Below are 17,425 nucleotides of genomic sequence, written 5' to 3' on the forward strand. Positions count from 1 at the left end.
TCCTCCTCCCCCTTCCCCTCCTCCTCCTCCCCTTTCTCCTTCTCCTCCTCCTCCTCCTCCTTCTTCACCAGTCCTAGGCACTGTCCTTGAGCTTCTTTTGCTCAAGGCTAGCACTCTACCACTTGAGCCATAGTGCCACTTCTGCTTTTTCTGTATATGTGGTACTGAGGAATCGAACCCAGTGCTTCATGCATGTTAGGCAAGCACTCTACCACTAAGCCACCTTCCCAGCCCATATATAGTTTCTTTTAAATTATGTTTACTTGTTTATTTCAGAGCTTATTTTTCTGTCCTTTATATATTTGCATGACACTTGAACAAATGCTACAATATGAATATTTTCTACCATTTAATTTTTGTTTATTTTTGTGCCAGTACTAGGGCTTGAAATCAGGGCCTCTCCCATTCTTGCTTGGCTTTTTTATTCAAGTTTGGAACTCTTACTTCTTGAACCATACCTCGACTGGCCTTGAACTCTGGGCTTGGGCGCTGTCCCTCAGCTCTTCAGCTCAAGGTGAGTGCTCTACCACTTGAGCCACAGCACCACTTCCAGTTTTCTAGTGGTTTTATTGGAGATAAGAGTCTCACAGATGTTCCTGCCCAGGCTGGCTTTGAACCAGGATCCTCAGATCTCAGCCTCCTGAGTAGCTAGGATTACAGGCGTGAGCCACAGGCGCCTGGCTTCTCATGGCCTTTTCTGCCTGGGCTGGCTTTGAACCTGGATCTTCAGAGCCCAGCCTTCTGAGTAAAGCCCAGCCTTCTGAGTAGCTAGGGTTATAGGTGTGAGCCATTGTCATCCAGTTCTACCACTTACTTCCATTTATTCAATCCTTACATTCTCATAAATATTGCCCTTTTATCTTTCTATGTAACTCAGTCTTGACACTTACCCCTCAATGCTAAAGCTGCTTTCCTTAAGCACATTTAAAAATAAATCCTCTGGCTGGATGCCGGTGGCTCACGCCTATAACCTTAGCTACTCAGGAAGCTGAGATCTGAGGATCACTGTTCAAATCCAGCCCAGGCAGAAAAGTCCGTGAGACTCTTATCTGCAATAAACCACCAGAAAACGGGAAGTGGAACTGTGGCTCAAGTGGCAGGGCGTTAGCCTTGAGCTGAAGAGCTGAGGGACAGCGCCCAGGCCCAGAGCTCAAGCCCCATGACCAACCCCCCCCCAAAAAAAATCCACTGATTCAATACATCATAATTATACACACATGTCTTTCTACCTGTTAGATTTCCAAGGCCATAATAAGGTTTCTGTGCCCCAGTTCTTTGTAAATTATGATTTCAGTACTCTTTGTCCACATCTTGAGATTTTTCTCTTTAGTATGTAAATCTTCTCTTAGTCAAAATTAATGTTCTTAGAGAAGATTTCCACTTCCTGGGAATTGCTTGGTGATTTTCTACTGTGCCATGTGTGTCAAAGCATCACGGCCCAAACAGTGACACACTTGTACTCTTCCATGTCATAGGAACTGCTGGGGGACAGCCAACTCTTATTTTGGTTCCTACAACAGAGATTGCTAGGTAACTTTAATCCCTTTCAACAAAGGATCATCAACAACAACTAATCCCCACTTTCTTCAGATTGAGGGATCCTACTTTGAAGATGTGCCAAATAAAAGTGATTGAAAGCATTTTTTAATGTACAATGATAGAGAGACCATATCCAACATCCAAACCAGTGGATATTTCTAACTTACACTTCATTTCTTCTTTTTAATTTTTTTTTTGTGCTAGCATTGGGGTTTGAACTGAGGGTGGGTCTGGGTGCTGTCCCTTAGCCTTTTCTGCGTAAGGCTTAAGCTCTGCTACTTGAACCACACCTCCACATCTGGGCTCTTAGTGGTTAATCAGAGATGAGAGACTCTTGGACTTTCCTTTCCTGGTAGAAATGAAAGCTCAGTCATCAGAGCTCAGCCTCCTGAGTAGCCAGGATAGTCAGTCACATGGTTCTTTTTTTTTATTTTGGTCAATGGTGGGGTTTGAACTCTGGGTTTGGGCACTGTCCCAGTACTTTGAGCTCAAAGCAAGCGCTCTACCGCTTGAGCCACAGCGCCACTTCTGGCTTTCTGGAGTGTGTGTGTGTGTGTGTGTGTGTGTGTGTGTGTGTGTGTGTGTGTGTGTGTGTGTGTGTGTTAGAGATAAGAGTTTCATGGACTTTTCTGCCAGAGCTGGCTTTGAACCACGATCCTCAGATCTCAGCCTCCAGAGAAGCTAGCATTATAGGCGTGAGCTTCTTCTTCTTCTTCTTCTTCCTCTTCTTCTTCTTCTTCTTCTTCTTCTTCTTCTTCTTCTTCTTCTTCTTCTTCTTCTTCTTCTTCTTCTTCTTCTTCTTCTTCTTCTTCTCCTCCTCCTCCTCCTCCTCCTCCTCCTCCTCCTCCTCCTCCTCCTCCTCCTCCTCCTCCTCCTCCTCCTCCTCCTCCTCCTCCTCCTCCTCCTCCTCCTCCTCCTCCTCTTCTTCTTCTTCTTCTTCTTCTCTGGAAAAATTTATTAGGAAAGAAATCCACTTTCTATAGATTGAAAAGCAAGTAATCTCTAAAGTGGGAATTACTTACGTTCCGCCCCGCCCCCCCCCATGCCCCCCCCCCCCCCCGCATGTTTTTATTGACTTAAAGACTTCAAGTCTTACATCCCTCCCCTGGGTAAGCTTTTGGGACCTAATCCTTGTCTCCGGGCTACAGAGATGTATAGAATTACATTTGACTCCTAGGACTTAGCTTCCTTGTTTAGGGTAGGTGAGTTAAAGATCTGTAGTTACTGGAACAGTTTGTGGTTCCACCTTAAACTGGAATGCAGCCTGTCCTGTGGAGTATTCCTTAGAAACCCTGGTTGTGACATTGCCAATGACCTTGGTGGGCCACTTGGCCTGTGGGAATATTGGAAAGTTTAATTGCAGTATTTTCTTTCTGAGACCTGGTGATCCCTTAAATTTTAGGTTCCTTCTGCCTTCTCCATCATTCCTGTGTCATTGCTATGTTTATTTTCTTCCCCTCCTTTTAGGACTCAAGATGCTGAATCTTTCAGGGAATAGTAAAGCTGTCTTTAGCTACTTTCTGCTCGTCCTGAATGAGGAGTTTATTGTGCTTGGTTTCTGTCCATGGGAAAGCTGGGACTGCTGGGACTCAGGTCATGCATGATCCAGGGGCCCTTGCAGAAGGGGTACATCCTTAGGAGATGGTGAACAGGGGGAGTTGTGTACAAGGAGGAGGAGTTATGATTATGCTACTATTTCCTCCCCCCCTTCTGTTGTGGGGCCTGAACTCTGGGCCTGGGCGCTGTCCCTCAGCTCTTCAGCTCAAGGCTAGCGCTCTACCACTTGAGCCACAGCGCCACTTCCGGCTTTTTCTGCTTATGTGGTGCTGAGAAATCAAACTCAGGGACTCATGCATGCAAAGCAAGCACTCTACCACTGAGCCACCTTCCCAGCCTTATGCCACTATTTCTTAATTCATAAAAAGTCAGGCTGCATGTTGGTGGCTTTCTTTCCTTGACAGTGGTGAACTCCATTGCTCAATGACATCTTTCTAGTTACTCTACCCTTATCTCCTGCATCAGCATTTCCTCTCTCTACCGAATCCTTCCACTAATGTACAAGCCTGTCATTATTTTCCCTACCTTAAAAATAATCCTGGCTGGGTGCTAGAGGCTCATACCCGTAAGCTTAGCTCTTCCGGAGGCTTTGATCTGAGGATTTCAGATTGAGCAAGGAAAGTCTGTGAGACTCATCTCCAGTTAGCCACCAAGAAGCGGAAAATGGAGGTGTGGCTTAAGTAGTAGAGCAGTAACCTTGAGCAAATAGCTCATGGATAATGCCTAGGCTCTGAGTTCAAGTCTCATGACTGGCCCCAAACAAATGGAAATCTAATGTGGTAATGATTATTACTTCATGAAAAAATTATATTGTAACTCTGTTTAGAAGTATTCATTTGGATTTCTCAATCATTTGCATGATTTTCAAACCCTAACTATGATTAAATTGGCATGCACGCGTGCGCACACGCATACACACACACACACACACACACACTGTTGAGATAGGTTCTTACTGTATATCCTAGGTCAACCTTTATTACATGATTTTCCTGTCTCATCCTTTGCAGTGGTGAGATTACAGGTATGAACCACCATGCCTGGCTGAATTTACAAGCTTTTTGTACTTAGTGGAGAAATACATTTAGAATTTTCTTGTCTTAAGCAGAAATGATATTTAAGTTTAATTGTTTTGGCCACTTGTCATACTGCCTTCCATTTTATGCAAGTTTAATAACAAATTACTTTGTATTGTTTTCATGTGTAATTTTGAAGTTGTTTTTTCTTTGTCGGTCGTGGGGCTTGAACTCTGGGCCTGGGCGCTGTCCCTGTGCTCTTCAAGGTGAGCACTCTACCGCTTGAGCCACAGCACCACTTCCAGTTTTCTAGGGTTTATTGGAGATAAGAGTCTCAAGGACTTTCCTGCCCAGGATGGCTTTGAACTGCGATCCTCAAATCTCAGCCTCCTGAGTAGCTAGGATTACAGGCGTGAGCCACCGGCGCAAGGCTAATTTTAAAGATTTTTATTAGCATACATTTCTTGTACAAGGTGGGTTTCATGGCACCATCTCTATATATGTATACAATGTGCCCAATCAAATCATACCCTCTATCACTGGCCACTATCCCTCTTTGTCCTAAAACATTTTTAACTGGTTTTATTGTTCTATTCGCATACATACATATAAAATATTCAATGATCTTCACCCTCATTCAGTGTCTACATTCTCCCTACTCCTGTGAATATTTACTCCAAAGAGATTCTGTTTTTTCTTCTATCATTCTTTTTTTTTAAGCGTATATTAATTGTGTCAAGGAGGGGTTGCCATGGTATGTACTTATGAAATATGTTGATTGGTTGATTGATTGAGTTTGAACTCAAGGTCCTGGGCTCTCACTTGGTTTTTTGGATCAAGGCTGCCATTCAGTCTCCACTTCCAGCTTTTGGCTCATTATTTGGAGATAACGTATCTCTCAGATTTTTCTGTACCAGACTGGCTTCAAACCACAATCCTCGGGTCTCCTTCTTCTAAGTAGCTGGGATTACAGGCATGAGCCACCAATGCCTGGATTTCTAATTTTTTTAAATAATTTTATTTTTATTTTGGTCAGTCATGGGGCCTAATCTCTGGGCCTTCGCGCTGTCCCTCAGCTCTTCAGCTCAAGGCTAGCATTCTACCACTTGAGCCACAGCACCACTTCCAGCTTTTTTCTTTTTGCTTATGTGGTGCTGAGGAATGGAACTCAGGGCCTCATGCATGCAAGGCAAGCACTGTACCACTGAGCCACCTTCCCAGCCCTGGCTTTCTATTTTAATCAGAACCATCACCTCTATTGCACTCTCTTGGCTAGTATTTGAAAGTTTAACCTCATGCTTCCATTTTAATCTAACTTATTTTGCATCCTTTTCTCGTGTAAGTTTCAAGGTTTTAAAAAAATGTTTTATCTTCAGATTTTCTTCCTGCTACCAGATGTCTTTTATCCTGCGGCTCTCCAGCTAACCCTTTTGTCTTTTTTCCAACATGTGGTAGATTCAAAAAGTAACTGTTTCTTAGTGACTTCTTTCCCCTCTTCTGTAGGAATCATGCAAAAAACTAGAGCTCATCAGCTGCAGGTACATGAGAGTTTGGCAGTGGTGGTGGTCATTGTAGCTGGTAATTCTGCTATTCTAAGCCACAGTGGCTAACTTTTCTTCCCGTGACTCTCTGGAATTCTCCACTCTCCCACGGACTAAAATAATTCTAGGCTTCTAGGTTGCCTCTAGGACTCCCTCCTACAACCATGTTATCTGTGCTTCACTTTTTCAGATGTTAAGTATTTTGGCTATCTTTGGTGTGTGGAAAAAGGGGTGTCATTTACTTGTTATTAACTGGTGTTTTACTAAAGTGCTTTTATTTGTGATAGAAGTATTTTAACTTCATGTTCATTTTACTTCCCATTTCCCAAAATGTGTAATTCATTTTAACCAATACAGATAAATATAGGGCCAGAGTTTTCCTACATATTTTCAAGTGTTTTTGTAAATTCTTTTCTCTTATGCCTTTTTATTGGAAATGAGATTTGGTGGAATCATTTCTTTTAATTTTTTTCTAATGAAAGTTCCAACAATTTTGTTTTTGTTTTGTTTATTTTATTTTTTGGGGGTCTAGTCGTGGGGCCTGAACTCTGGGCCTGGGCGCTGTCCCTCAGCTCTTCAGCTCAAGGCTAGCGTTCTACCACTTGAGTCACAGCGCCACTTCTGGCTTTTTTCTTTTTGCTTATGTGGTGCTGAGGAATCGAACCCAGGACCTCAGGCATGCAAGGCACGTGCTCTACCACTGAGCCACCTTCCTAGCTCTCCAACAGCATTGTATCTGAAGTGACTGATGCTTTGAAGAGACACGCCATGGGGAGCTCTCAAAGCAGAGGGGAGAAAGGAGAATGAGGTCACTCATGACAATTTCCTGTTTGTCATGGAAGGGTTTGGTGGCTTTTGATCAATGAAAGGTCCATCTTCTAAAAATAACTAATTTTAGACTCCAAGTAAATGTCCCTATACAAAACTGTGTATAGCTTGTATACATGTAACACTACAGGTTGAGTGACAGGATTTTTTAAAAATTACCTAGTTAGGAGGGAAATCAATTTCATTGGTATGCATGTACATGTGTGGGAATATGATGGTGCTGGGGCTTGACTTCAGGGTATTGTGCTTTCTTTCTCTTATTGTAGCTGGGTGCCAGTGGCTCATGACTGTAATCCTCGCTACTCAGGAGGCTGATTGCTGAGGATTGTGGTTCACAATCAGCTCCCGCAGAAAAGTCTGGGAGACTCTTATCTTCACCAGAGGTGAAGCTGTGGCTCAAAGTGGTAGAGCACTAGCCTTGGGTAAAAAGAGCTCAAGGACAATTGCCCAGGCCCGGAGTTCAAGCTCCATGACTGACGTTCAATCAATCAATAAATATAGTAGGAAGTAGATATAACTTTTTGTTTGTTTGGAGGTTTTTGATTGGCTGGTTCTTTTTTTTTTTTGGTGGGTCGTGGGGCTTGAACTCTGGGCCTGGGCACTGTCCCTGTGCTCTTCAGCTCCAGGCAAGTGCTCTACCGCTTGAACCACTGTGCCACTTCCAGTTTTCTAGTGGTTTATTGGAAATAAGAGGCTCACGGACTTTCCTGCCTGGGATGGCTTTGAACCGCGACCCTCAGATCTCAGCCTCCTGAGTAGCAAGGATTACAGGCATGAGCCACCGGTGCCTGGCTTTTGGTGGGTTCTTTTGAGATGGGTTTTGCTATAGCCCAAGCTAGCTTAAAACTCATGACCCCCCCCTTACTTAGATTCTTCAAAACTGGGATTACAGACATGTACTGCCAAGCCTGGGTAGATACTCCTTGTATGTGTGTATGTGTGCAAGTGTACCAGTCCTAGGGCATGAACTCAGGGCCAGTGTGCTTTCTTTGCACTTTTTCACTCAAGGCTAGTGGTCTACCACTTGAGCCACATCTCCGTGTTTGGCTTTTTGGTGGTTAATGGGAGATGAAAGTCTCCTGGATTTTCCTGCCTGGGCTGATTTTGGACTGCTACCTCAGCTTTCAGCCCCCTGAGTAGCTAGGATTATAGACATGAGCCCCTGCCATGCAGCTAGAAACTACCTCTTAAAAACAGTGAATAGTTAATGGAGATAAAATTAAAGGAGATTCCACTTAAAAGGGAAAAACATCTCTCTAGGAACAGTACTAACTCAGAAAGATTACAATTTCTTGTAGTTTCGATCATTCAGTTTCAAAAAATGTTTATGTGTTTGGTTTGAAAGCTACTTTTTATTTTTTTTGGGGGGGTGGGGTGGGTCCGGTTGTGGGGCCTGAACTCTGGGCCTGGGCACTGTTCCTCAGCTCTTCAGCTCAAGGCTAGCGCTCTACCACTTGAGCCATAGCTCCATTTCCGGTTTTTTTCTTTTTGCTTATATGGTGCTGAGGAATCAAACCCAGGGCCTCATGCATGCAAGGCAAGTGCTCTACCACTAAGCCACCTTCCCAACCCCTAAAAGGGACATTTAAATTTGCTCACAAATTTCCATTCTCAAGACTCCTCCCAATAATGGCTCTTATTTTAACCCCTCCCTTTAGCAGTTATCCTTCATGCTTGTCCTGAGATGGGTGGTTACTTTTTCTTTTTTCTTTTTGTCAGTTGTGGGACTAGAACTGTGGGCCAGGGCTCTGTCCCTCAGCTCTTCAGCTGAAGGCTAATGCTCTACCACTTGAGCCATAGCACCACTTCCAGTTTTCTGGTGGTTTATTGGAGATAAGAGTCTCAAGGATGTTCCTGCCTGGGCTGGCTTTGAACTGTGATCCTTAAATCCTGAGTAGCTAGGATTACAGGCTTCAACTACCAGTGCCCAGCCTCCAGATGGGTTTCTTAGAGATCTCTTTAACTCCTAATCTATCTAGTCAAGGAAGGGAAAATTCAGAGAATAAGCTGGATAATACTGCTTTGAATTAATTTTCTTAAAAAATATTCCCTAGTGTGTGAGTCAACATGAATTTTTTTTCTTTTTCTTTTTCTTTTTGCCAGTCCTGGGGCTTGAACTCAGGTCCTGGGCACTGTCCCTGAGCTTCTTTTGCTCAAGGCTAGCACTCTACCACTTGAGCCACAATGCTACTTCTGGCCTTTTCTGTGTATGTGGTACTGAGGTATTGAACCCAGGGCTTCATGCATGCTAGGCAAACACTCTACCACTGAGCCACATTCCCAGCCCCTGTATTCTATTTTTTTTTTTTAATGAACCCAGGACCAGGTCTTTGTTCCTTAGCCTTTTCTACTTAAGGCTTGAACCACAAGTCTACTTCTGGGTTTTTGGTAGTTAATTGGATATAAAAGTCTCATGAACTCTGATTAGCCACTTTGCATATGGACAATAAGACATTATTTTGTATATGGTTATTTATAATATCTAAACCTTCAACCATTTCTCACTTACCAAAATGAATCCAAGTATAAAAGGTAAAGATAGCAAGTATTGGTAAGAATTTGAAAAAATTGAAACCTAATAAATGACTGTTGGGAACTAAAAATGTTCCAACAAAGTTGTATGGGTTAAAAGATTAAACATTCCAGGGTTTGAACTAATGATTTTCAACCACAGTGTCGCTATACAATCACCTGGGAAATGAGGCTTCATATGATCCCAGCAAATCAGAATCTCCAGATAAAAGGTCTCAGCTTTACATCATGTAATACTATGATCACTTAGGCTAAAGACCATGGCTTTCCACAGAAGAAATAAGATAAGCCAATGGTTCCCAAGCCTAGTTATAATTGCCATAATGATGTGAGGGACAGAGATGCTCTGGGCATTGAAAATTTCTCTCCATCTATTAGATGATGTTATTATAGGTGCATTTAAGATTGTCATTCCTTTGAGAAAAGATCCTCTGACCTTAATTAATTAATTAATGTATAAATTTGTTTATTTAGTTCTGGCCCTAGGTCTTGAATTTCAGGTCCTGGGCACTGTCCCTGAGCTTTTCTTTTCTTTTTTACGTTTTTTAAATTGTCATTATAAAAGTGATGTACAGAGGCATTACAGTTACATAAGTCAGGTAATGAGTACATTTCTTTGGGGACAATGTCACCCCTTCCCTGCTCTTTCCCAGTTTTTCACTCCCAGTCTTATCCACAAGTTGTGTAGTTTATTTCCCTGAGCTTTTTTTTTTTTTTTTTTTTTTTAACTCAAGTCTAGTGCTCTGTCACTTGTCCATTTCCAACTTTTTGGGGGGTAGCTAACTGGAGATAAGAGTCTCATGGATTTTCTTGCCTGTGCTAGCTTTGACCTGCGATCCTCAGATCTCAGCCTCCTGAGTAGCTAGGATTATAGGCATGAGCCACTTACACTTGACAGCTTTAAATGTTCTTAACAGCCAGCAGTATAATGGCTATATTCAGTTGTAGACATCTGAACTCTTTTTTTTTTAATACATTTGTATTGTAAAAATACTGTACAGAGGGGTTACAGTCTCATGAGCAAGGCCATGAGTACATTTCCCATCAAGCATTGTTAACCTCCTCCTTTGTTTTTTCCCCTATCCTTCCCTCCCACCTCCACAACTACACTCCCCCTTCCTCCCCTTCCCCACCTCAATTGTAAAGTTCATTTTCAATATAGTGTCTTGTACATCTCATTGTTACAATGGGTCAACCTGTATCCCTATTTCAACATTTTGTTTTTCCCCTTTCCCTCCCCAAGCTAGAGAAGTGTATATGCAGGGCACCAACATCAAATACAGTGAAAACAGGGGTTATACCATGGGGGAGGAACATAAAAAGAAACAAAAAAAATTCACATGGTACATTCTAAATATGTTAGAAACAATAACAAGAAAGAGAAAAAAATCACTTGACATCTGAACTCTTTTGAACTAGTCATCGTATCTTTTGGCACAAGTGTATCGGATGTGTTGGTCCTTGTTGCACACTGACATACTCTGTCTTTTCCAGGCTGGCAGACTTTCCGCAGCAAACCTCCCAGGATTATCCATGTACCCTTGCTCCTGTTGAGCCTGCACACTCGGAAGCAGGAGATGGGTCCATTCTCAGCCAAGAGGACATGATCCAGGAGGAACAGTGAGGAAGAACAGAGCTGCTGGTAAGGCATTGGAACCACAGATGCTGGTGTTACAATATAAGTATCTTTCCAGTTGAATGGGTAATCTCTCTCCCAACCTTCAACTCTTTGTTTCTCTCCCTACTACCTGTATTGTCTAAATTTAGGATACAAGGACTAGATTTTAAGATAAGTGAATTCTGTTGTCTGTTGTTGTTTCTTGTTTTGATTTGAGACTGAGACTTGAACTCAGTATCTGATACTTGCTGCCACTCTATGACCTGAGCTACACCTCCAACCCCATGAATTCTGATTTCTTTGTGTGCTGACTTTGATGTCTATCTGGATTTTTTAGATGAAAGGAAGGTTTTCATCACATTCTTAATGCCTATGACTTTTTTTAAACAAAATAAGGAGCATTCAAATATAACTGCAAGCATAGAGAAAAGTAATCTCTATAATAATTGTCACTGTATTTCTGTGTACAGTTTTTCTTTTGGGGAGAGGTACTGGCACTTGATCTCAGAACCTGGAGCTCTTACATATCTGATTCTGCTCTAGTTTGGTTTTCTACCATTTGATCCATTTCACACCTCCACTTCCTGCTTTTTTGCTTGTTGATTGGAGATAAGAGTCTCTGTAGTTGTCTGCCCAGGCTGACTTTAAACTGTGATCCTCAGATCTCAGCCTCCTCAGTAGCTAGCATTACTGGAATAAGCTACTGGTGCCTGGCTCTCTGTACAGTTTTAAAATCACTTCTAGTCTATTTGCCTCAATCTCATTAAGGACCAAATAAGTTTAGTGGCTTATCTGACAGGAAGCGTGTAGCTTAGTCCAGGCAACCAGGTTTCATGACAATTTGGCTTTGGAGTAAAGTATAGAATGACAGTTTTTTTGTTTGTTTGTTTTTGTTGGTTGAGGGGCTTGAACTCTGGGACTGGATGCTGTCGCTCAGCTCTTCAGCTCAAGGCTAGTGCTCTACACTTGAGCTACAACACCACTTCCAGTTTTCTGGTGGTTTATTGGAGATAAGAGTCTCAAGGACTTTCCTGCCCACACTGGCTTTGAACCAGCTTCTTTAGTAGCTAGGATTACAGGTGTGAACCAATGGTGCCTGGCTAGAATGGCAGTTTGGGAGAATTTATATCATGTTTCATACAACTTTTTTTTTCTTTTCTTTTTTGCCAGTCCTGGGGCTTGAAGTCAGGGGCTGGGCACTGCTCCTAAGCTTCTTTTGCTCAAGGCTAGCACTCTACCACTTGAGCCATGGTGCCACTTCTGGCTTTTTCTGTGTATGTGGTGCTGAGGAATCGAACCCAGGGCTTCATGTATGGTAGGCAAGCACTCTACCACTGAGCCACCTTCCCAGCCCTCATACAACTTTCTGAAAATACATAATCCAGGTGGTTTTTAAAACTGATATTAATGAAGACTCATTTGCTCTGAATACCACTTACCTGCTAATTATGAGACTATTTTCATTTATGTACATGTAATACTCATGGTGATGACAATTAGAATGAATTCTGCCATATATACACCTTTGCCTGTACTATGAACCAGCTAAGAAGTGATAGGTGTACTAGAAAAAAGAAACAGAAGTTAGACAGAATAAACATGAATCATTGGGATTTTTTTTTCTTTTTGTCACTCTCAGCTTCATTGAATCTTGTTTATGCATTCGGCACAACAGATCTTCTAAAAAACCGTGTAGCTCTAATCTCTGCCCTCATTCCCAAGGCTTGAGACCATAAGTATTCATTCTGCCATTTGATACTTCTTAGAGGCTGACCTAGTGCTGAAAACCCTTCCAGTGTGTCCTTACTTCAACTCCCATGATTGGATGGGGCTTGGATGAGGCCAATGTTCACAGGGCACGCGCTTCTGCCTAGATTACCTCCACTCGGAATTGTAAGTCACAGCGAGGCAAAGAGACCGCAGCACAGTCGTAACTCGCAGAATGAAAATTTTCCCCTCGCATGTTAATATTTTCACAGTAAGCACTGTTACTGAAAATAGACTTCCTTTTTCCCCTCTCATGCTGGAAAGTCTTAGGTAATTATGAATAAAGCATTCTTTACTTTTCCCCCTGCTCTAATCATGGCTTTCCTTTACAATGTGGGTGAGGACTCTGTTCTTGTCTTTTCCCTGAGAACTGAGAACAGATTTTTGAAGATGGAGTTGTTTTTTTTTTCTCTTTAGTGAAGTCAGAGCATTACTCAGCTTTCTCTTCTTAGAGGTGAATGGTAGTTAAGGAAAGAAATGAAAAAGTTTATAGAAAAAAGGTAAGATAACTAATAAAGAGGAGAAGAGATTAAAATATTCACTGCTTTGGGGAAAAAGATTTTTACAAGTACCTTTTTGAAAAGTTTTTTTTTTTTCCCAAGTCCCTCCCACCTTAAATCTTATTTTACATTTAGTTTTTACAGTTGGAGAAACTCAGCCTAGGGCTGAATTTCAGTAGTAAATAAACCCAGAGCTTATTTTTAGTACATTTATTAGGGGTGTGTTCTTGGGAAAATTATTTAAATTCTCTAAGCCTTGCTTTATTTGGCAAGAAGCAAAGTAAGTAATAATAGATAATAATAATATGCATATTTAATGGGTAAGATGTGTTAAAGCCTGGCATGTTGTAAGTTCTCAATTTTGTACTAGCATTTATTTTATTATTAATAATGTTTATCACACTACTTAATGTTTATCTCAGTTATTTTATTTCATTTAATTATTTTTTACTTTTTATTTTGCCAAGGATAGAAGAGAAGGCCTAATGCAAACTCAGCAAATGCTCTACAACTGAACTACACCCTCCCCCCCAGCCCTCTTTCAGAAAAGAGACAAGTGGCTTAGTGGTAGAGTGCTTGCCTGGCATGCACGAAGCCCTGGGTTCGATCCCTCAGTACCACATACACAGAAAAAGCTGGAAATGGCACTGTGGCTCAAGTGGTAGAGTGCTAGCCTTGAGCAAAAGAAGCTCAAGCACAGTGCCCAGTTCAAGCCCCAGGACTGGCAATAAATAAATACATAAATAATAAATGAGATAAAACTTTCTGTCCTTTTGGAACTGAATTTGAAGTGGAAAATAGACAAAAGAAAAATTAATTTTTTTAGTGTATTTAGGGACTGGGGATGTGGTACAAGTAGTAGAATGTTTGCCTAGAGAGGCAAAATAAGGAAGGAAGGAAGGAAGGAAGGAAGGAAGGAAGGAAGGAAGGAAGGAAGGAAGGAAGGAAGGAAGGAAGAAAGGAAGGAAGAAAGGAAGGAAGGAAGGGAGGGAGGGAGGGAGGGAGGGAGGGAGGGAGGGAGGGAGGGAGGGAGGGAGAGAGGGAGGGGGAAGGAGTACAAGGAAGTAGTATACTCAATACCAAGAAGTTCTAAACATAAAAGTATAAAAGAAAGCTGAACCAGTGGCTCACATGTATAATCCTAGCTACTTAAGAGGCTGAAATCTGAGAGTGGTAGGTTGAAGCCAGCCTAGGCAGGAAAGTCCAGGAGATCTTTATCTCCAACTAGCAAAAAAGTCCAAAAGTAGAAATGATAGAGCACCTGTCTTTTTTTTTTTTTTTTTAATTTTTTTTGGTCCAGTCGTGGGGCCTGAACTCTGGGCCTGGGCGCCTGTCCCTCAGCTCTTCAGCTCAAGGCTAGCGCTCTACCACTTGAGCCACAGCGCCACTTCCGGCTTTTTTCTTTTTGCTTATGTGGTGCTGAGGAATCGAACTTAGGGCCTCAGGCATGCAAGGCAAGAGCTCTACCACTGAGCCACCTTCCCAGCCCCAAGTTTTATATTTTTATTGCACATTGGAGTAATGAAGTCAATGCTAAAAATCATTATTTATCATAGATTTGTAATTGCTATATCATATATAAGTATTTTATTATAATACATAATTAAACTTCTCTTTTTGTCAGTTGTGGGGCTTGAACTCTGGGCCTGGGCACAGTCCCTTCGCTCTTCAGCTCAAGGTGAGCATTCTACCACTTGAGCCACAGTGCCACTTCTAGTTTTCTGGTGGTTAATTGGAAATAAAAGTATCACAGTTTCCTAAAAAGCCTCAGCTGGCTTTAAACCATGATCCTCTATCTTGGCCTCCTGAGTAGGTAGGATTACAGGAGCGAGCTACCATCATCCCATTCCTAATGCACTTTTTTTTTTTTTGGTGGAGCCTGAACTCTAGGCCTTGGTGCTGTCCCTGCACTCTTCAGCTCAAGGCTAGCGCTCTACCACTTGAGCCACAGTGACACTTCTAGTTTTCTCTGGTGGTTTATTGGAGATGAGTCTCACAAAGTTTCCTACTTGGGCTGACTTTGAACTACCTTCCTCAGATGTCAGCCTCCTGAGTAGCTAGGATTGCAGGCAAGAGCCACTGGCAGCTGGGTGCACTTTTTCTCTCAGGAAAAAAATAAAAAGTGACTTTTCTTTTTAGCCTCTAAACTCATTGCGCTAGAAGACACAGATAAAAATCTGTGTTTCTCTGCCTGATATTCTTGATGTACTCCTAATTACCCTTCAATTTTAAATCGCCATCTGTATTCACTAAATGAAAACTTCAGGGTGCCTTCCTTAGAGACCGTTCTAATGAACTAAAGCATGCAGTCATCGTTCTAACAAGCTTGATCATAGGGCTTTTTCCCCCCAAGACAGAGTCTCACTCTTTTGCTCAGGTTGACCTTGAACTCATAGGCTCAAGTGATCCTCCTACCTCAAAATATAAAATTAGCTAGAATGATAGGACACATTCCAAAATATCTGGATAGGGGCTGGGAATGTGTCTTAGTGGTAGAGTGCTTGCCCAGCATGCATGAAGCCCTGGGTTCGATACCTCAGTACCACATAAACAGAAAAAGCCAGAAGTAGCACTGTGGCTCAAGTGGTAAAGTGCTAGCCTTGAGCAAAAGAAGTTTAGGGACAGTGCCCAGTCCCTGAGTTCAAGCCCCAGGACTGGCAAAACAAACAAACAAACAACAAAAAAAAAACCCTGGATATCCTAAATAGACTCTCTGGGTCATCTAATACAATGCTGCCCAAACTACACTCTTCAAACCATCCTGTTCATGTTTTATTAATTAAAATGTAATTATTTAGCAAGTAAGAAGCTGTGTATTTGAGAGACGGTGATTATTTCTTACAATCTCCATTACATATGTCTCGGTAAGACAAGCAAAACCTCAGTCATACGGCACCTTGTGTGTCTGGTAAAGGCAAATCTCAAGGGACTGGGCTTGAGAAAGCCACTGACAATCTCCAGGGCTTCAGCTGAGACCTTTGGCAATTCCTAACTTCACAAATGGCCCTGCAGCTTTTTTTTATATATGTAAATCATTATCCATGTATGATGTGTCCTTTTGAGTGTAGGACAAGTCAACCAAGCTGACTGCCCTGTGAAAGTCATTCTTACCACTCTTGTCTTTCAGTTTCCTCATCAAAAAAATGAAGTCTCTTACCTTCTGTTGGTGTCAGAAGGTATTTTAGGCAGAAACGAGACTTGGTGAAATCACCAGGAAAAGAAAGTTATGCAAATAAGACTCCAGAAATGTTTACCCATCACTGGCCGGGCTAATCAGACCAGATACTTCTCACAATGGGAAGCCAGCGTTTTCTCTTAGCTTTTGTACTATTAAGGAAATTAGGAGTGCTGGGCATGTGGCTTAGTGGTAGAGTACTTATCTAGCATGCATGGGTTCAATTCCTCAGTAACACATAAACAGAAAAAGTTGGAAATAGTGCTGGGGTTCAAGTGTTGAGTGCTAGCCTTGAGCAAAAGAAGCTTAGGGACAGTGCCCAGGCCCTGAGTTCAAGCCCCAGTTCTGGCAAAAAAAAAAAAAAAAAAAGAAGAAGAAGAAGAAAAAGAAAATTAGGAAACCTGTCATGGTTGGTTTTATAGGAACATCCATGATCAGAGAGTTAATGGGTTTGTGTCTAACCATTTCTATCCACAGTCTTTGAATCTTGACAAGCCTTTTGACATTTTCTTTAAAAACCTTAATATTTACCAAAAAGAGTTAAAAATGTTGCATTCTCAAATGCACAAGCACACAGATGTTTATTCATGATTGCCAAAACTTCAAATTCACCAAGATGTCCTTAGTGATAATAATTAACTGGCATATTTATTTTAAAAACTTTAATGAAAAAAATCAAAATCACTGGTGCTATGAGTGGTAGATCACTTGCCTAGCATAATCAAGGCCCTAGCTTTGATCCTTATTCAGCACTATGAAAAAAAAAATTACAAACCAGCAAACTAATCAGCAGTCCTTGACTATCATTTCAAGATCTTGAATCCTCCTCTTTGTGTGTGTGTGTGTGTGTGTGTGTGTGTGTGTGTCCACATGTGTCCAGTACTGGAGCTGAACTCACAGCTTCAGGCTCTTGCATGCTTTTTTGCTTAAAGTTAGTCCTTTGTCACTTGAGATACACCTCCACTTCTGGCTTTTTGGTGGTTAATTAGAGTCTCATAGACTTTTCTGCCTGGGCTAGTTTTCTGCCATTCCAAGATCATAGCTTCCTAAGGAGCTAGGATTACGGGGTGAGCCACCGGTGCCTGACTGTTTCTCTCTTTTCACTCTTGAATGTGAGCTCATTATGAGCTCACGCATAGCTGCGGTGGTGACAGATTCTTAGATCCTCTCTGCCAGCTTGCTCCCTACAACACTAAGAACATTGAACTTTTGGGGCAAGACCTTCTACAAGTTTGTGGTCATCCGTATCCCAAACCCAGTGCTGACATGACTACTTATCCTTTCTTTTCTATTCTTCAAAACTACCTCTTCCTTCTCTAGGTAGCTCCGTCTATCTGTTTGGTTTTTATTGT

At 41.9% G+C, this 17,425-nt stretch overlaps 1 protein-coding gene across 1 annotated transcript in view; it reads left to right on the top strand.

Moving 5' to 3' along the window:
* Nucleotides 1-17,425, top strand: part of Tet2 (tet methylcytosine dioxygenase 2) — an 85,687-nt gene that overhangs the window by 17,694 nt on the left and 50,568 nt on the right. Inside the window, exon 2 of the mRNA XM_070022381.1 lies at nt 10,508-10,655. The gene's annotated coding sequence lies outside the window, so the exon portion shown is untranslated. The remainder of the gene's footprint in view (nt 1-10,507; nt 10,656-17,425) is intronic.

The sequence above is a fragment of the Dipodomys merriami genome, unplaced genomic scaffold (assembly GCF_024711535.1).
Source record: "Dipodomys merriami isolate MVZ:Mamm:240054 unplaced genomic scaffold, mDipMer1.0.p SCAF_15, whole genome shotgun sequence".
Classification (NCBI taxonomy): domain Eukaryota; kingdom Metazoa; phylum Chordata; class Mammalia; order Rodentia; family Heteromyidae; genus Dipodomys; species Dipodomys merriami.